At 53.0% G+C, this 20,036-nt stretch overlaps 1 protein-coding gene across 2 annotated transcripts in view; it reads left to right on the forward strand.

Moving 5' to 3' along the window:
* NAV1 (neuron navigator 1) overlaps positions 1-20,036 on the forward strand; it is a 275,511-nt gene that overhangs the window by 63,065 nt on the left and 192,410 nt on the right. Inside the window, exon 1 of one of the 2 annotated variants that reach the window (XM_074977506.1) lies at positions 9,665-9,807. The exons of the other annotated variant lie outside the window; for it this stretch is intronic. The gene's annotated coding sequence lies outside the window, so the exon portion shown is untranslated. Of the gene's footprint in view, positions 1-9,664; positions 9,808-20,036 lie in introns of those variants that run through there. 2 annotated transcript variants of the gene reach the window in all.

The following is a 20,036-nucleotide window of genomic DNA, read 5'->3' on the forward strand; positions in this document are numbered from 1 at the left end:
CAGACATGCTCTTGTGCGCACAAGTCCATATGCACTCTATCAATCCATGACTCTGGGGCTGACAGAGACTAGTCAAATTATTATTGTCACTTCTCCTTAGAAATTGTTGGAGGTGCCCCCCTTCTATCGGTTAATGGTGGGAGCTACTGAAATACCCAGATTGCCTCTCCTTGTCCAGCTCGCTTCCTGCCACATCAAACAGCCGTTGTACCTTCTTTTGAAATGTTAAAACACCAGCAGGGATATCCAGGTTACTCCAGGTTTTACCACTATTAGCATTTCCCAGCCGCAAGAGGCTGTTACCTGTTCATTTCCCAACAGTCCCTCCTGATTGTAGTTATCTATCCCTTGTATTTAGGCATTCTCAGGCCCAAGGGACAGGTATGGGCATTGTGTGCTAACTGTCATTTGTGCCTGTGACTCTCTCCCCCGGGCTTTCCCTGGGGACGGATGTAGATTTGCTGTCTGACATCGATTTGCTTTTTCAATATTTGCAAAGCAAAATACAGACAAAACACAGAACATACGGCAAAGCAGAAACACCAGTCGTGAGGGCAACCCCTTGGAAAAGAGCCAGGAAGCCAAAAGAAAGCACCATGGTTCTCAAGGCAGCTGTGCTATAAAAGAAACCCCTTGGGCCACACCTTGCTGAGGTTGCCTGGAAACTCTCACTAGCAGCATGCCCCTGTAATTGGGGCAATGTGCTAACAAGCTGGATAGGCTCTGGATAGCCGAGCTCTGGCTCAGTTCAGAGTTAGTTCCTTCCAGGGACTGTCAGGAGGCAGCATTCACATGATAGGAAGGTAGCATGAGCGTTTCAAGAACACGCCGCACTGGCCGGACTCTGTTCCCAACTCCCAGGATTCCCAGTGACTTCCAGGGAGCAGAGTTAAGGCAGTGCCTTGTGCCTAGGAAAATCCTACCCATAACTTTAAAAGAGGTGCCCAGCAGCATTCAATCTGGCCAGTGACAGCCTCAGAGTTGGGGGCTGGGCTCATGCTCTACACTCATCAGCTGACATTTTCCCGAGAGGTTGGTGATGTCGGGGGCCCAACACCTCAGAGAGGCTTGTAGTTCATGGGCTGGGTGCCCAGCACTTTCTAGAAGCCAGGCCCAGCTTGCCTGCCCCTTGGAAATGCTTGGCATCCTTAGGGGGTCCTCAATGGCCAAATACGCCACTGCCAATGAGCAGCGGAATTAGCTTTCCCAAGGCCAGTAGCTTTCCCAAGCAGCTACCTCAGCTGCTTCTGCCTTCGATGACTGAGATGCCAAGTTGCTCTGGCACCACTGACTGGCATGGAAATGGGATGGGCATGGAGACGAACAAATGTGGGCATGGGTGTAGAGAGATGACGAAAGGGGCTGGGAGCAAAGACTTCATCCTGCGAGGGGCTGAGCGCCTGCTGATGGGTGCTGCTGCTGTATTCTTAGTTGCTATTGATCTGTGCTGTCCTGGGGCCTCTCCGCAGACACTGGACAGAAAGGCTGTTCTGTGGGGTCCCTGGGGATCCAGCTCGGAGACCTGCCTGCCCCTCACTCTCTGGCTTCATCCCTTCACATTTCTCCTCCTCACTCCATCACCAGTTTGTGTTAATCTGAGGCCTGGCAGGAGCGCGGGGCCGGGCTCCATTTCATCAGAGCCCCCCCGAAGAGACAGCTAAGGAGGTGTTTGAGTTAACCCGACACTCCTGTCTCTCTGCTGCAGAGTCCCCGAGCTCTCTTCTCGTCTGCTCCCCTGCCCGTGTCTCTGCCTCTGCACATCCCTCCCCAGCTTGCTGTTCAGTCCTGTCAACGCACCACTTTGTTCTGCAAAGTCTTTGTGTTGAAACCAGAAGTGCTGTCGCCATCTTTGTCTGAGCGCACCGCTGCCCTCTAGTGTGTGTGGTCTGAACTGCTCGTGCATGGCCCTGACCTATCCACTGGGCAACACAGCCTCCTGTAATATAGCCCCCTTGCTCTCACCAACCTCAGCCCCCTGGTACCGTCCGTAGAGAATCTCAGAGCATCTCGCCCATCTCTCAGTGCATTTGCAAAGGTGTCTGGGTGCCAGGAAAGCTACTTTCATCTGGCAGGCCCAGCCCTCTGCTGCTTCCAGTGCTTTCCAAGCAGGGAGGTTACTTTCATCTGCTCGTTGCTTGGGGAATGCGGCAGGCTGGCTGCCTCATACAGGTAATGAGGTAGCAATAAGATGGCATCTGCCCTCCACAGCAGGAGAGAGTAAAGTTCTGCCTCCCTGTGCAGCTGGGCCTGCGAGGGAGCTGTCTCCCATCTGGCCAGCTGAGGCTGGTGCCTGGCTCGCAGGACCTGCCCTGGAGCACAGGGACTGACTTCCACTTGCATTTCATTCTAGTCCCACATTCCCTGCTTGTCAGGGCCCCTGTTCCATGGCAATAGGAGCACCTCATGGTCTTTCCCCTACCAGCCTCAGGGCCAGGTGAGAGGCAGCGCAGTTGCCCACCTTGTGCAGAGGAGAGACCCTAATGTCCAGATCCTCAAAGAGATTTAGGTACTTACTTTCTATTGAGGAGCTGGGGCTGGGGCTAGGCCCAGGGGTGTGGCCGAAGGTCATACAGTGAGTCTCTGGTGGGACTGAAAACTAAACTAAGTCATCCCAGCCAGGGCTGTGTCAAGCTGCTTCTTGGAGCAGCTAGTACAGGAACCCACAAGGGGAGAGTCAATTCTCGATCTAGTCCTGACTGGAACGCAGGATCTGGTCCAAGAGGTAACTGTTACTGGACCGCTTGGAAATAGTGACCACAATATAATAACTTTTAATATTCCTGTGTTGGGAAGAACACCGCAGCGGTCAAACACTCCGGCATTTAATTTCAAAAAGGGGAATTACACTAAAATGAGGAAGCTAGTTAAACAGAAACTAAAAGGTAGAGTAACTAAACTAAAATCCCTGGAAGCTGCATGGAAACTGTTTAAAGACACCATACTAGAGGCCCAACTTAAATGTATACCCCAAATAAAAAAACACAGTAAGAGACCTAACAAAGAACCACCATGGCTTAACAGCCATGTTAAAAAGGCAGTGAGAGAGAAAAGGGCAGCTTTTAAAAAGTGGAAGTCAAATCCTAGTGAGGAAAATAGAAAGGAACACAAACACTCCCAAATTAAGTGTCATAATGTAGTAAGAAAAGACAAAAAAGATTTTGAGGAACAGCTAGCCAAAAATGCAAAAAATGATAGTAAAATGTTTTTTAAATACATTAGAAGTAGGAAGCCCGCTAAAAAAGCAGTGGGGCCCTTGGACGATAAAGATATAAAAGGAGCGATCAAGGAAGACAGTGACATTGCGGAGCGATTAAATGATTTCTTTGCTTCAGTCTTCACGGCTGAGGATGTTACAGAGGTTCCTAAATCTGAGCCAGCCTTTTTAGGTGACAGATCTGAGGAACTCTCCCAGATGGAAGTGACATTAGAGGAGGTTTTGGAGTTAATTGATAAGCTGAATAGTAACAAGTCTCCAGGACCAGACGGTATTCACCCAAGGGTTCTGAAAGAACTCAAATGTGAAATTGCGGAGTTATTAACAGTGGTTTGTAACCTATCCTTTAAATCCGCTTCGGTACCCAATGACTGGAAGACGGCCAATATAATGCCAATATTTAAAAAAGGCTCTAGAGGAGACCCTGGCAAGTATAGACCGATAAGTTTAACATCAGTACCAGGCAAATTAGTAGAAGCAATAGTAAAGAATAAAATTGCGAGGCACGTAGAAGAGCACGAATTGTTGGGCAAAAGTCAGCATGGTTTCTGCAGAGGGTAGTCGTGTCTAACTAATCTATTAGAATTCTTTGAAGGGGTTAATAAACATGCGGACAAGGGGCACCCAGTGGACATAATATACCTAGATTTCCAGAAAGCCTTTGGCATGGTCCCACACCAAAGGCTTTTATGTAAATTAGGCGGTCATGGGATAGGAGGAAAGATCCTTTCATGGATCGGGAATTGGTTAAAAGACAGAAAACAAAGGGTTGGAATAAATGGTAAATTTTCACAATGGAGGCGGGTAACTAGTGGTGTTCCCCAGGGGTCAGTCCTGGGACCGATCCTGTTCAACTTGTTCATCAATGATCTAGAAAATGAGGTAAGCAGTGAGGTGGCAAAGTTTGCAGATGACACCAAGTTGTTCAGGACAGTCAAAACCAAAAGGGATTGTGAAGAACTGCAGAAAGATCTCAGCAAACTGAGTGATTGGGCAGCAAAATGGCAAATGAAATTTAATGTGGGTAAGTGTAAGGTAATGCACATTGGAAAAAATAACCCAAATTACACGTACAACATGATGGGGTCAAATCTAGATACGACAGATCAGGAAAGGGATCTTGGAGTTACAGTGGATAGTTCTCTGAAGACATCCACGCAGAGTGCAGCGGCAGTTAGTAAAGCAAATAGGATGTTCGGAATTATTAAAAAAGGGATCGATAATAAGACAAAAGATATCATACTTCCCCTATATAAAACTACGGTACGCCCACATCTTGAGTACTGTGTGCAGATGTGGTCTCCTCACCTCAAAAAAGATATATTGGCATTAGAAAAGGTTCAGAAAAGGGCGACTAAGATGATTAGGGGCTTGGAACGGGTCCCATATGGGGAGAGGCTAGAGAGACTGGGACTTTTCAGTCTGGAAAAGAGGCGATTGAGGGGCGATATGATGGAGGTATATAAAATCATGAATGGTGTGGAGAAAGTGAATATAGAAAAATTATTTACCTTTTCCCATTATACAAGAACTAGGGGACACCAAATGAAATTGATGGGTAGTAGGTTCAAAACTAATAAAAGGAAATTTTTCTTCACACAGCGCACAGTCAACCTGTGGAACTCCTTGCCCGAGGAGGCTGTGAAGGCCAGGACTCTATTAGGGTTTAAAAAAGACCTCGATAAATTTTTGCAGGTTAGGTCCATAAATAGCTATTAGCCAGGGGTAAAGTATGGTGCCCCAGCCTTCAGTACAAGGGCAGGAGATGGATGGCAGGAGATAAATCACTTGATCATTGTCTTCTGTTCTCCTTCTCTGGGGCACCTGGCATTGGCCACGGTTGGCAGACGGGATACTGGGCTGGATGGACCTTTGGTCTGACCCAGTATGGCCGTTCTTATGTTCTTATGTTCTTAAGCTGGGACTTGAAAACCTCTAAGGACGGAGATTCCACCACCTCTCTCAGTAACGCATTCCAGTGCTTCACCACCTCCTGGGGAAAGAGTTTTTCCTAATATCCAACTTACACCTCCCCCTCTGTAACTTCAGACCATTGCTTCTTGTTCTGCCACCTGTCACCACTCAGAGCAGCCTCTCTCTGTCCTCTTTGGAACCCCCCTCTGCCCCGCTTTCAGGTAATTGAAAGCTGCTATCAACCCCCCCTTCACTTTTCTGTAGACTAAATAATCCCCGTTTCCTCAGCCTCTCCTCATAGATCATGTTCTCCAGCCCTAATCATTTTGATTGCCCTTTGTTGGACTCTCTCCAATTTGCCCACATCTCATCTGTAATGTAGGGCCCAGCACTGGGTTCAAAATTCCAGAAGCAGCCTCACCAGCACCAAACAGTAGAAAGTAATCACTTTCCTAGATCTTCTGGCACTGTTCCTACGAATGCAGCCCAATTTGCCAAAAGGGCACACTACTGACTCATATCCAGCTTCTCCTCCACTGTAATCCCCAGGTCCTTTTGTGCACAGCTGCTGCCAAGCCAGTCAGTCCCCAGCCTGTAGCAGTGCCTAGGATTCTCTGCACTCATCCTTTTTCAACCTCATTGATTTCTTTTGGCCCAATCATCCAGTTTGTCTGGGTCACTCTGGACCCCATCCCTAACCTCCAGTGTACCCACAGCTCCCCTTACCTTAGTGTGATCGGCAAACTTGCTGGGGGTGCAACCCAACCCACCATCTAGATCATTGATGAAGATGAAAAACAAAACCAGCCCCAGGACTGAACCCAGCAGCACTCCACTTGCTATCAGCTGCCAACTAGAAATTGAGGTGATTATTGATAGCTGTTGAGCTGGACAATCTAGCCAGCCTTTGAGCCACCTTATAGTCCACTCTTCCAATCCATATGTCTTTAACTTGCTGACAAGCATTCTGTGGTTGACTGTTGTGATGGAGTGGGGGGAGTGCATGTGTGAGTCAGGCTGGGTGTCTGAGACAAGCAGCAGCTCCCAGTGGCTAAGGATGACCCTGGGGCTACAACTGGCAGGTGACACCTCTGCCTGAACAAACAGCAGGGAGGAGCTGAGCTGGGGTTTTGAATCGGGGGCGGCAGTTGAGGCTAGGAAAAGGGAGAGCTGGAAGGCAGCCAGCCAGAGGAGGGGGAAAGCTACACCCCAGAGGGGCACCCCTCGGGCTCCTCTCCCCAGGAAGGGTTGGAAGGACTGTCTCTGGCTACTATGCTGTCGCTTCTGTGAGAAACTGGGCTTCTGTTGTCTAATAAACCTTCTGTTGTACCTGCTGAGTGAGAGTCACTCCTGCCAGCGGACGGGGTGCAGTGCAGGGGGACCCCTGAACCCCATCACAACTGTATCGAAAGCCTGGCTAAAGTCCAGGTACATCACACCCACTGCCTTGAGGCTCACCGCTCTGTAGTTCTCTGGATCCTTATCCTTTCCCTTTTTGAAGATGGCACTGGATTTATCATTTTCCAGTCATCTCAGACCTTCCCCTATTGACAGTGCTCTGGCAGCTGACTCTGGGAGAAGACTGATGCAAAAAAAGCATTGAGCATCTCAGCTTTTTCCACATCATCTGTCACTAGGTTGCCTCCCCTGTTCGCTAAGAGTCCCACACCTTCTCTGACCTTCTTGTTGCTCATATGCCCATCAAAATCCTTCCTGTTTTCCTCCCTTGCTAGCCACAACTTCAGTTGTGCTTTGGCCAGGTCCACAGACAGGGATGGGGCAAAGGAGGCAGATGCCCCAGGGTGGCTGTTGACACCACTGGTTTTGGCCTTCCTGATTACACCCCTGCATGATCGAGCAATGTTTTCATACTCCTCCTTAGTCATCTGTCCAAGTTATAATATATGGAGATATGCCTATCTCAGAACTGGAAGGGACCTTGGGCGGTTATCGAGTCCAGTGCCTTGCCCTCACAGCAGGACCTAGCACCATCCCTGACAGATTATTTTTTTAATCTAGTTGCCCCAGATCCCTAAATGGCCCCTCAAGGATTGAACCCTTTCTGTGATTCTATGACCAATCCACGGAACTATAGACTGGTCAGCCTTACCACAGTGCCTGGAAAAACCATGGAGGGGATCCTCAAAAAGTCCATTTTGGAGCACTTGGAAGCGGGGAAAGTGATCAAGTCCTGCCTGACCAATCTGATTAGCTTCTGTGATGAGGCAACTGGCTCCGTGGGCATGGGGAAGTCAATGGATGTGGTATAGCTTGACTTTAGCAAAGCTTTGGATGGTCTCCCACAACATTCTTGCCTAAGTTGGATTGGATCCATGGGTGGTAAGAAGTATGGATTGGATACATGGGCTGTAAGGCGGATAGAAAGATGGCTGGATAGTCGGGCCCCACAGTGATTAATGGTTTAGTGTCTGGATGGCAGCAAGTTTCAAGTGGAGTGCCCCAAGGATCGCTTCTAGGGCCAGTATTGTTCAACATCTTTATTAATGAGCTGGGTGAGGGGATGGATTGCACCCTCGGGTCATTTGCAGATGACACTAAGCTAGGAGGACAAGTAGATACACTTGAGGGTCGGGATAGGGTCCAGAGTGACCTAGACAAATTGGAGGATTGAGCCAAAAGAAATCTGATGAGATTGAATGAGGAGAAGTGCAGAGTCCTGTACTTGGGATGGAAAAATCCCAGGCATTTTTACAGGCTGTGGATCAATTGGCAGTGCAGCAGAAAAGGACCTGGGGATTATGGTGGATGAAGGTGGATATGAGTCATCAGCATATTAGGGTGCGCTAGGAGAGGCATTTCCAGCTGATCTAGAGAAGTGATTATTCCCCCCCCATTCAGTACTGGTGATGCCACATCTGGAGTGTTGCATCCAGTTCTGGGCCCTCCAGTATAGAGAGGATGTGGGTTCAGCAATGGAGAGGGTTCAGCTGAGGGCAACGAAAATGATTCGGGGGCTGGGGCACATGACCTATGAGGAGCGGCTGAGGGATTCGGGGTTATGTAGTTTGCAGAAGAGAAGACTGAGAGGCGATTTGATAGTAGCCTTCAGCTTTCTAAAAGGGGGCTCGAAAGAGGCTGTTCTCAGGGGTGACAGGTGGCAGAACAAGGAGCAATGGGCTGAAGTTACAGAGGGGGAGGTGTCGGTTGGGTATCAGGAAAAACTATTTCTCCAGGAGGTGGTGAAGCACTGGAATGTGTTACCTAGGGAGGTGGTGGAATCTCCATCCCCAGAGGTTTTTAAGTCCCAGCTTGACAAGGTCCTGGCTGGGATGATTTAGTTGGAGTTGATCCTACTTTAGGCAGGGGGCTGGACTAGATGACCTCCTGAGGTCCCTTCCGGCCTAGGGCTCTGTGACACCATGAACTCACAGCCCTGGGTTTAGCAGGCCAATGCTCAAACCACTGAGATGTCCTGCCCCAAGTTCCCACTTTCTGTAAGCTGTAACCTTTTGGTGGTTAAGCTCACCAGAGGTGTCTGTGTCTGTTTTACCAGACTGGTTGCCAGCCATAATTGCTGTTCTTTCTGTGTGTTGGGATGGTGTGTTCCTGGGCCCACAATAAGGCTTCTTTAAAATGCACCCAGCTCTCCTGGACTCATTTCCCCCTCAGATTAGCCACCCAAAGGTTCCTGCCACCCAGTTCCCTGAGGGAGTCAAACTCCCAGAGAGGGGACTGGGCAGTGGGCGGGATGCTCAGCCTGGCAGAGGCTCTGACTCAACAACCCTGTGTTCTCCCTCTGGGCGACTCTGCCATCAGTGACCAGCTAGTCTCCTTGCGCAGTGCTCCAGCTTTGTCCCAGATGGAGCCAGCACCAAAAGCCAAGACGGCAGCTGGGAGGAGCGCTTTCCTCATCGGCTGGGACCAGCAGAAGGATGAGAGACCTACTACCGCTACTATCTGAGGGAAATCAACAGTATCTCAAGCAGTGAAGGGCTGTGTTTGCAGAGCTGGACCAGGATTTTAGCCCCAGCGTTGCACATGCCTGTGATTTACCCACTGAGAGTAGCTGGAGCACTTGGTTTGTTATAGGAAGTAATGTTGCACGGGGGAAACTGAGGCACAAAGCAGTTAAGCGAGTTGGCTGTGGCCATGCAGGAAGTCAGTGCCAGGATCCGAATTCAGGAACCTCTGCTTGCAACTGTAGCCTCACTCTCCCTCCAGGGAGGCTTTCTGAGTCTGCTCTCATGAAGCAAGCGCATCTGAGGAAGTGAACTAGCCAGAGCAGCGTTCCTCTACAGCGTTCCTCTACTCAGCATGTTCCCACTGGCTTCCTCCAGAGTGACTCGCTCTCCCCGCCCTCCCAGATGGAGCCAGCACTAAGAGCCAAGACAGCAGCTGGGAGGAAGGCGGCGGGACAGGAATTAAACCGGGGACAGGGTGATAAGGGGGAATTAAAAACAAAAGCCAACAAGCCCCATTCCTAGCAGCAGTTGATGAAAGCGGCTGCGGTGCTGCTTTGGACGGGTTAGCCAGTGGATTGACTCTGCAGTAGTGAACACCCCCACTCCCAGCCCGGCTTGCAGGCAGAGCAGGAGCCAGTGTTCTGGGGAGGCATGTTTCGGCCAACAAACATCTGGTGAGAAATGGGATTTGCACTCCCAGATTTTGCATTCCTCTGCGTCCAGCCTGTGAGGAGCTGCGAGCGTGTGAGTGCGCTGGTGAGTCAACCCCACTTTCTCCTTCTCCTGTGGAATGGGCCTGCTGCTTAGGTTGCACTTAGCCCTGAGCTGCAACTCGGGGATGCTTGGCTAGGATGAGCTGGGGAGCAGGGAGCTCCCTCCCCAGAGGTTGCAATGTTGCAATGCAGGCAACAGTGGGATTAAGCACAAAGTGACTTTCTGTCATGACTTCTCTTCCTTGCTCACCTCGTTTCTTCTGTGACATTAATGAGCCTAAGATGTGAGCCGCTCAGGAACCATCGGGGTGGTGCCAACAGGCTGAGGAGTGTTTTCTCATTTTACAGATGGGAAAACTGAGGCACAGAGCGCAGGGACTTGCCTGCAGGACCAGGGATCAATCTTGAGTCCAATTCCTTTTCTACAGGCCCCTCCTTCTGTCCCATCCCATGCCAGAATGCTGCTGCTGTCGTCGTCGTCGGGTCAATGTGAGCTGCAGCAATCAGAAAACGTCTCCTGCATGGTCACCATCCCTTTAACTTGCCTTGCCTAGTCCTGGGCCAAGCTGTGCCAACCGTCCATGAGCTTGGAAAGCAAAGGCCGCAGGAGGGCGGGGGGGACTGGGCCAGTGCTGCTCAGCCTCTCTCTGCTGGCCAGGGAAGAGCTGAAGCAAGGGGTGGGGCTGGGTAGGCTCATTTGTATGCCAATACCCAGCAGGCTTTTTGGAACTGCAGCTGGCAAGGGATGTGAAGAGTAACAAGAGGGGTTTCTACAGGCATGTTAACAATAAGAAGGTTATCAGGGAAGGAGTGGGGCTGTTACTGGATGAGGGAAGTAACCTGGTGACAGATGATGTGGGAAAGGCTGAGGTACTCAATGCTTTTTTTGCCTTTGTCTTCACGGACAAAGTCAGCTCCCTGACTATGGTGCTAGATGATGCAGTATGGGAAGGTGGAGGGCAGCCATCTGTGGGGAAGGAACAAGTTCTGAGCTATCTAGAAAAACTAGATGTACACAAATCCATGGGTCTGGATTTAATGCACCCGGAGGGAATTGGTAGATGTCATTGCTGAGCCTTTGGCCATAATCTTTGAAGACTCTTGGAGATCGAGAGAGGTCCCAGTTGACTGGAAAAAGGCAAATGCAGTGCCCATGTTTTAGAAAGGAAAGAAGGACAATCCAGGGAACTATAGACTGGTCAGCCTTAACTCAGTCCCTGGGAAAATAATGGAGGGGATCCTCAAGGAATCCAGTCTGGAGCACTTGGAAGAGGGGAAAGTGATCACAAGTAGCCAACATGGATTCACCAGTGGCAAGTCCTGCCTGACCAATCTGATTGGCTTCTATGATGAGGTAACAAGCTCTGTGGACATGGGGAAGTCAGTGGATATGATATACCTTGACTTTAGCAAAGCTTTTGATATGGTTTCCCACAACATTCTTGCCCATAAGTTAAGGAATTATGGATTGGATCCTTGGACTATAAGAAGGATAGAAAGCTGGCTTGACGGTCGGGCCCAACAGGTAGTGGTCAATGACTCAATATCTGGATGGCGATTGGTTTCAAGTGGAGTGCCGCAAGGCTCACTTCTGGTGCCGAGGTTGTTCAGCTTCTTTATTAATGACCTGGATAAGGGACTGGATTGCACCCTCGGCAAGTGTGTGGAGAACACAAAGCTAGGGAGAGAGGCAGATACACTAGAGTGTAGAGAGAGGATCCAGAGTGACCGATGCAAATTGGAGGACTGGGCCAAAAGAAATCTGATGCGGTTCAATAAGGAGAAGTGTAGAGTCCTGCACCTGGGGCAGAAGAATCCCAAGCACTGTTATAGGCTGGGGACCGACTGGCTCAGCAGCAGTACAGCGGAAAGGGGCCTAGGGGTTATGGTGGATGAAAGGCTGGATATGAGTAAACAGTGTGTCCTTGTAGCCAAGAAGGCCAAGGGCATATTAGGGGGCATTAGGAGGAGCATTTCAAGCAGATCTAGAAAAGTGGTTGTTCCCCTCTGTTCAGCACTGGTGAGGCCGCATCTGGAATATTGTGTCCAGTTTTGGGCCCCCCAAAATAAAAAGGATGTGGATGTGCTGGAGCAGGTTCAGCAGAGAGCAATGAAAATGATGAAGGGTCTGGAGCACAAGACCTATGAGGAGAGGCTGAGGGATTTGGGCTTGTTTAGTTTGCAGAAGAGAAGACTTAGGGGTGATTTGATAGCAGCCTTCAACTACTTGAAGGGGGGCTCTAAAGAGGAGGGTGAGAAACTGTTCTCAGTGGTGTCAGATGGCAGAACAAGGAGCAAGAGGGGGAGGTGTAGGTTGGATATTAGGAAAAACTTCTTCACCAGGCAGGTGGTGAAGCACTGGAATGCGTTGCCTAGAGAGGTGGTGGATTCTCCATCCCTCAGGGTTTCTAAGTCCCAGCTTGACAAGGTCCTGGCTGGGATGATTTAGTTGGGGGTTGGTCCTGCTTTGGGCAGGGGGCTGGACTAGATGACCTCCTGAGGTCCCTTCCAGCCCTAGGATTCTGTGATTCTAGGGCTGAGCGTTTGTGCCTGCTGCTCTCAGGCCATTCCTGTTTACTGGGGTATCTCCTCTTGCCCTTGCACATCATTTGCACAGACGTTACAGCTCTTCTGGGGACATCTCTGAGCTCAAGTCGCCACTTCCTCCCCCTGAGCTGGTCCTATCCAGCCCCTCTGGGTCCCACCCCTTGCTCTCTGGCTTGACCCTGGGAGCCCTTGTTACCCTAGCCCCTTCCCCCTCCAGGCATTTGCAAGTTGACACGGGGGCAGACCATTGTGGGGGCTCTAACCCTCACGTTCCCCTGCCCCGGCTGATTCTGTCACCCCTCCTTCAGCATGCGCCCAATGGGACACTGAGATCATTCATCCCCAGCACTGTCAGAACATGTGGACCTGTTCAGCAAAGCTGCCACTATTAACCTTAACTCTGCCCCCTTTCCCCTCCCGCACCCATCGCTAATTGCAGTCCCACGGCTTCTTGCTCTACAAGGTGTCCTCCCCTCCAGCCTGTGCTCATAGCAGGAGGATTGTGCCAAGAGGATCGCAGAGGAGTGGGGGGAACCTGTGTCCCCCAAGTACCAATGTCACCCAGCACTGGGGAGCTCTGCGTGCAAAAGGATGCTTTACCAGATTGGATACCCAGAGATGCGGTGCCTTATCCTTGCCCCCAGGGGGTCTGAGGCTTGCTGTGGCAGACACACCATGGTCCAATGGATGGAGTGAAAGCCAGGGCAGGCGAGAACTTTTCATGCGGGGGCACTCCGAGGGGTAGGAGTCAGAAGGATGGAGGACAGAGGGGCTGGGTGCCAGAGGCAGCTCTGGTTGAGGGACTTAACCTGGGTTACTCACTGAGCCAGGCACTCTGCCTGCTGCAGCCCCGGTCTGCTCAGAACTGCGGCCTACTCCCTGCAGGAAACCGTACCAGGGGAGCTGAGATATCTTGCAAGGGGTTAGGAGCAGCACTTGAAGCCTCCCCGTCCCTCCTGGAGTCCCTGCAGGGAGCAGGAAGCCGCTTAAAGCAGTGGCTGGCTGCTCAGGGTGTGGGCTGACGCAGTGTGTGGGCTGATTCTGTGGCTTGACGGGCCGGATCTGGCCCATCCATGGCGTGAGTAGAAGTCAGGGACCCCAGACTTGCTTCCCAGGTTGGGCACTTGCTCATGTGTGACTTTGGACAGGGCTCTTTCCCAATGCCCTGTGTGCCTCAGTTTCCCCATCAATAAAATGAGGGACTGATAAGCCCCACCTGCCCACTGCAAAAAGGGCTGTGCTAGTGCTGAGTATAACAGCAGCTTCTGCGCTGTGGCTCCAGGCCTTTGTGCTCCACCGGGGGTGGGGTGGCTTTTCTTAGCCCCCCGGCTACCCTTCGGGGGGGTGTTATTTACCCTGTGCGGAGAGGTGTGAGGCTGGGCAGGGTGCTGTGGGATCCAGAGGCAGGCATGGCAGGACGTGTGGCCTAACTGACAGGGCACTGGATTTAGGGTCCCAAGCCTGGGACTCTGCTCACTTGGTGGGGTCACTGGGTGCTGCTGGAGTGGAGAGCCGGGCTGCCCTAACACTGCTGATTCAGCCTGGGGCTTTGCCGACGGCGCCCCTACTGCAGAACCAGAGATAAGCATCCAAGCCGCAGAGACCCAGGTTCAGAGTTTGGCTGGGAAAGGAAGAACATGGTGTCCACAAGCCCCTCTCCACCCGCCCACTGTCTGCCAGCAAAGGAGGGGGAACCGCACAGCCGAGGTCTCACAAGGGGGTGTGACTTCAGGCCAGCTGTGCTCCGCAGGCCTGTAATCTGAGCGCATTCCCAGCCCAGCGAGGGCTTCCCTGCACATCTGCCCTGGGCGGTGCTTGGCCATGTCACAGAAGAGGGTCCTAAGCAGGGGAAGTTCCCCTGCCAGCCTGTGCAGGGGAGGGCATTATCTCAGCTGGCTGATGCTCAGATTAGGCAATGGACCAGCCAGGCACAGGTAGAGCAAACAGCAGCAGGGGGCTAGAAGGCTGGAACAGGCAGTTCCCCCAGGACCTGTCTACGAGAAACGGGGGTGGGGCACGGCAGGAACTGCACCCTGCAGCTAACAGCATCTCCTGGGGCCGCTAGGACAGGTGAGCCTGGCTGGGCTAAGGCACGGGGGGAAGCCTGGGTGGAGGACAGGGCTGCCACGCAGAGTGGCTGGACCCAGGCAAACCAATGCTTGTTAGCACAGCCAAATGCAAGGTCGCCCACGAAGGAGAAAGAAATGCCGGTCAGTGGGACCCCGACAAGGATTTAGGGGGTCAGAACGGACAAGCAGCTGACCGGGGCCTGCAGTGAGAGCCTGTGACAAAAAGCACAGCCGAGGAGCAGGGAGGTGATGTTACCAGGCCGAGACCAGAATGCGACCTGTTCTGGGGTCCAGCGGTTCTGAAAAGACGTTGGAAAACGGAAGCAGAAGAGCCCCCAGAATGATTCAACGGCCGGAGACCAATGCCGGACAGCAAGATTGCCTGTGCTCCATCTGCACAGCTGCTCAGAGAGAAGCCTGCGGTGCCGGGCTGAGGGTGTGGAAGTCGGGGGATGGGGGTGCACAGCAGCTCGTACAGGACTCTCTAATGTAGCAGGCAAAGGCAGAACAAGGCCGCGTGGCAGGAAGTAAAGCCAGACAAAGCACCGGGTGTAACCATGAGGATGACGAGTCACTGCAACAAGCTCCCCAGGGAAGCAGCGAAGTCTCCATCTCTCCCATCTTTAGAGCCAGCCTGTGTGTGGAGCTCAGCCCAGGGGCAAGGGGGGAAATGACAAGACAGGAGGTCAGACAAGGGAACTAATGAAAACAACAAGAAGTCCTGCGGCGCCTTGTAGACTAAGAGATATTTTGGAGCATGAGCTTTTGTGGGCAAAGACCCACTTCATCGGATGCATCAGTGGGGGATGGTTTCAGAGGGGTATTTAATGAGTGGGGTGCCAGTAACAGGGAGGGCCAGAATTGACAAGGTCTATTCAGCAAGGTGGAAATGGCCCATTATCAGTAGTGTAGATCAAGAGAAGAGAAAACAAGTCAGATCAGTCAGGGGGGACATGGCCCATTGTCAGATGCTCATGCGGAGGTGTGAACATCCAGAGCAGAGAAACTGCTTTTGTAATGGGCCAGCCACTCCCAGTCCCTGTTCAATCCTTGGTTGATAGAGTCAAATTTGCAAATGAATTGCAGCTCAGAGCTTTCTCTCTCCATTTGATTTTTGACATTTCTTTGTTGTAGGACTGCCACCCTTAAATCTGTTCCTGAGTGTCCAGGGAGATTGACGACTGGGAGTGGCTGGCCTCTTACAAAAGCAGCTTCTCTGCTCGGGAAGTTCACACCTCCGCATTAGAATCTAACAATGGGTCACATCCCCCCTGACTGATCTGACTTGTTTTCTCCTCTCTTGATCTACACTACTGATACTGGGCCATTTCCACCTTGCTGAATAGACCTTGTCAGCTCTGGCCCTCCCTGTTACTGGGACCCCCCTCTTTAAATACCCCTCTGAAACCACTGCTCCACTCATGCATCCGATGAAGTGGGCCTTTGCCCATGAAAGCTTATGCTCCAAAATATCTGTCAGCCTATAAGGAGCCACAGGACTTCTTGGTGTTCTCAAAGATACAGACTAAATCGGCTCCCTCTCTGATAAGGGAACTAAGGGCCCTTCAGGCCTGCCCGGCTGGGACTCACCACTGCAGGGGTTGTGGGAGGCCAGTCGCCTCCACAATAGCCTGCTTTGTTCCCCTCCTTAGATGTGGTTAACGCACTGGATGGAACCTGTGCAAATGAGCTGTCTGGTCTCAGCCCAGCTCCTGGTGACCACACCCCAGTCACTGCCCATTAGCTCCCTTAGCACAGCTCTGCTGGAGACCCAGGGCTCTGCCCTCCTTCTCCGCCCTAGAGGTCACCCCCAGCCTAGTGGGCGGGAACCTCATGCTGAGATTCCTCCTGCTGGACGCGTTCCAGAGACAGACTGAGATCCCTGGGGTCTTGTCCTGGCCTTGCTGCATTCACATGCACTCCCAGACCAGTGGGTGTCCCTCAGCCCCCCTCCCTTGCACACACCACACCCTGGGATAACCACACAGAGGACTGAGCCCATCCTGGTATCGCAGGCGGCCTCCTCCGGGCTGGAGGAGAATGAGTGTGAGACTGAGTGCAGGGACAGGGCTGGGAAGTGCAGCCTGGCTGGATAGCAGAAGCAATAAAGGCAGCAGAGCTCCAAAGGGTAATGAGAGACCAGGCGGCCACAGGATCCCTCCCCACCGCCTGCCCCCGAATGCTTAGTCCCTAACCAGAGCCGGGGAAAGTACCCCAAATGTTACTTGAGTAAAAGTGCAGCCGCATTCACTTCAGGGTACTTGAGTACAAAAGAGATGCAGCGTGTGCATTCGCGCGTGTGTACTTCTACTCAAGTAGTTTTATAGCGGGGCAGCGGTGACTTGTACTTAAGTACAACCCGGCAGCTATGCTTTTACTCAAGTAACTTTTGGGGTACTTTTTCCAGCTCTGTCCCAAACCAGCTCCTGCCTGCTGACACAATGCGATACTATGCGGCCGTGGGGATCTCGAAGCACAACACCCCCTGCTGCCCTGGGACCACTCGCCACAGGGTGAGTCCAGCGTGGCTTCCAGCTGGAGCGTGCCAGCCGAGCTTAGGAGCTGGCTTGTGGCAGGGGCTGGTTTCAAGGTGACGTGGAGCGAGTTGGTCCATACTCAGCCCTCCTGACACAGTGGGCCCAAGGCAGCCCTGCACTCCGATGCTGCCAGGGTCTTCCCTCTCCCTCCCCTCCAGGGAACGGCACTGCCATCGGTGCAGGGCAGGAAGGCAGAGCATGCTGCTGTTACCCATTCTGCCTGCCCTGTCTGGTCACAAGGACGTCCATCAAGTCCCACTTCCCCACACACTGCAGGACTGTGACTGCAGGTGTTGGTTTCATGGCTCCTCTCCAATGCCCTTTAGTACTCAGCCTAAACGCTCTCTCCTCAGGCCTTTACTGCCAGTGCTGGCTTAGTGTGCGGCTGACACTGCCTTTCCCTTCTCTCCCCCACATAAGAACGGCCACACTGGGTCAGACCAAAGGTCCATCCAGCCCAGTATCCTGTCTGCCGACAGTGGCCAGTGCCAGGTGCCCCAGAGGGGGTGGACCGAAGACAATGATCAAGCGATTTGTCTCCAGCCTTTGACTAAAGGCTAGGGGCACCATACTTTACCCTTGGCTAATAGCCATTGACGGACCTAACCTCCAAAAATTTATCAAGCTCTATTTTACCGACACCACCTACACCAAACAACCCCCAGGGCCAAGCCTCCGCCTGCATCTCGCTGACGGCTGAGCAGACTCGGGCGCGCCCTACCTTGGTTTGGGATGAAGTTGCTTTTGTACCTGAATTTGATGCTGCAGGGGCTGTACCCAACACCCACTGGATGTGCCCAGCCCACAAGGCTATCGCAGGCAGAGAACGTCCCCCTTCTGTTGGCTGCTTCCCCTGCTACGCGCCCCTCCTCCATTGTCGCCTTGCAGGGCCTGGCTCTGCCGTAATCAGTCACCTGGCTGGCTCAAGACCCACTGGCTGGCCCCACTCCGCCTGGTTAATGTCCCTTTGCATCCAGAGCAGACCCCTGCCTTGCCCTGTGCGGTGCTGGCATGGTTCTTGGGGCGTGGCCGCGGGGCTCTCTGTCCCTGGCAGTGGGGCAGCAGGCACGTGCTGGGCAGACACAACCAGGCAGCGTGGCCAGCAGTGGGAAAGTGACTGGGTGGCCGCACCTCTGCCCTGTTTGCTGTGACTGGGGCAGAGGCGAGAGCCCAGAGCTGAGCAGAGGGAGCTGCCTGCAGGAGGCCTGGTGCAAACTTGCTAGAGGAGCCAACCAGAACCCCCTGGCATGGGGAGGTTGCTCACACAGCTGGTCCCTTCTGAGGGAGCTGGGGTAGTTTGGGGGGTAGGTGTGAGGGGCTGCTAGAGAGGCTCTGGGAGAGACCTGGGCTCCCCCAGCTGGGAGGGGAGAGCCAGGCCTGGCCCAGCCTGGGGACACTGCGTGGCTGAGGAAATTCCCTTTCCTGCTTGCGTGTGAGGGATTTTAACTTTGTCCCTACAGAGGCCAGGCCCCAGGCAGGGCTGTGAGCGAAGGAGGGAGTCCTGCCCAAAGATGGGCCAATGGGGCAGGTACTGCATAGCTACCCGGCTCTGGGGGTGCTTGGGCAGCAGCCACGCAGTGGGTCAGATCTTCTGGGGTGTGATTGAGCCTTTGCTTTGTTCCAGGGAACGTGGCTGCCTGTATTTACCCCAGGAGCATGGACAGGCCCTTTGGGAGCGCTGGTGGGAGATGAGGAATGTGAGTCGTGGGGCGAGTTAACACAGGGAAGTGTCCTGTGCAGACAAGCTTAGTGTGGAGTACTTGTGTTCACACCAGACGTTATGCTGGTGGCTTCCTCCAGTAGCCAGACCCCCAGGGAGTCTGAACTGGTGTAACATACACACAAGCAGGGGTTGGGCAGTCCCAGGCCGTGGGGATCCTTTTCTGATCTCCTGCATAGCACACGCCATGGCCACGCCAGACCTAACCCTTGAAAGGTGTCGTAGCAGTGCCAGACCGGGCTCTGGCCTGCTCCAGGCACGGTGCTCGATACAGTGGTGACAGGCCCTAGAAATGCCAGCAGCAGAGTGCTGGAGGGTGGCGTGGAGGGGCCATTCGGGTCAGATTTCTCAACGTCTTGGGTGCCGAGCTCTTCTGCCAGCCTGGTCCCCTGAGCAACACCTGAGGTCAGTGGGTGGCCTTTCTCACTTGCAGGACCTTGTCCGACAGAGCCCGGTGGGGCGTGCCAGGCTGGGAATGGAAGTGATATGGGTCCATCTGTTTGCTACTCTAGCTTTGCTTTGCTCTTCGCCCAGGTGGGTGTCCAGGGCACAAGGCAGTCAGCTTCTCTTCAGGCCAGCACAAAAGGGCTCCAGGGTTAGACAGTGGAGGGTTCAGGGCCAGGCAGGCTCTTTTGAGGTGAATTGTGGCACAGAATGATTGACAGCTGTCTTGCAGACCTGCCTGGGTGAGGGAAACTGGGAGGAGGGATCAGTTCCCTAGCCTGTGCTGGGTGGAGGCTGCCTGTGCTGGGATTGGGTCCCCAGAGACAAGCAAGTAAAACTTCCCAGGGCCAGCAGGAATTTGCTTGGCTCCCGGAAGCAGAGCGGGTGCTGGAGGCAGAAACACCATCCCTGCCTTTGTGTTCTGCAGCTGTCCCTCCTGCCGGGCTATGACCAAATTTCCAATTGGTGCCCATCCAGATGCACCTCTAAGTAAGAGGCCTGATGTCTGTCAAGGAAGCTGTGAGGCTGGTTTATAGCCCTGGGACTGCCGCACGGGACAGGGGATGTGCCATGCCTCGATTGGAACCCAGGTCTCTGGGGGCTGGCCAGGCCTGGGTCAGAGCCGAACTGTGATGAACCCAGCCTCTGGTGAGGCTTGTGCCAGTCACAGCAGGAGTCTCCAGCCGTGGGCGTCAGGTGGCCTGGAATCAGAGATCCCAATCAGCCTCTCTGCTGTGTCTGAGCTTGGGGGAAACCTGAGTCCAGTGAGACATCTGCCCCAGCTCTGGTTCTGCGAGCAAATTGGGACATGCAGCACATGAGATGCCCAGAACGGTCCCAAACCCCATCTCCCAACAGCCCCTGCAGAGCACAACCAGCTTCTCTCGGACGTGTCAGACCCACCGGCCAGCCGAGCATTTCTCCGTCTCCCACCGTTACCCAGCAGCTGTGCCCA

Source organism: Carettochelys insculpta, chromosome 26, assembly GCF_033958435.1.
Source record: "Carettochelys insculpta isolate YL-2023 chromosome 26, ASM3395843v1, whole genome shotgun sequence".
Classification (NCBI taxonomy): Eukaryota; Metazoa; Chordata; order Testudines; family Carettochelyidae; genus Carettochelys; species Carettochelys insculpta.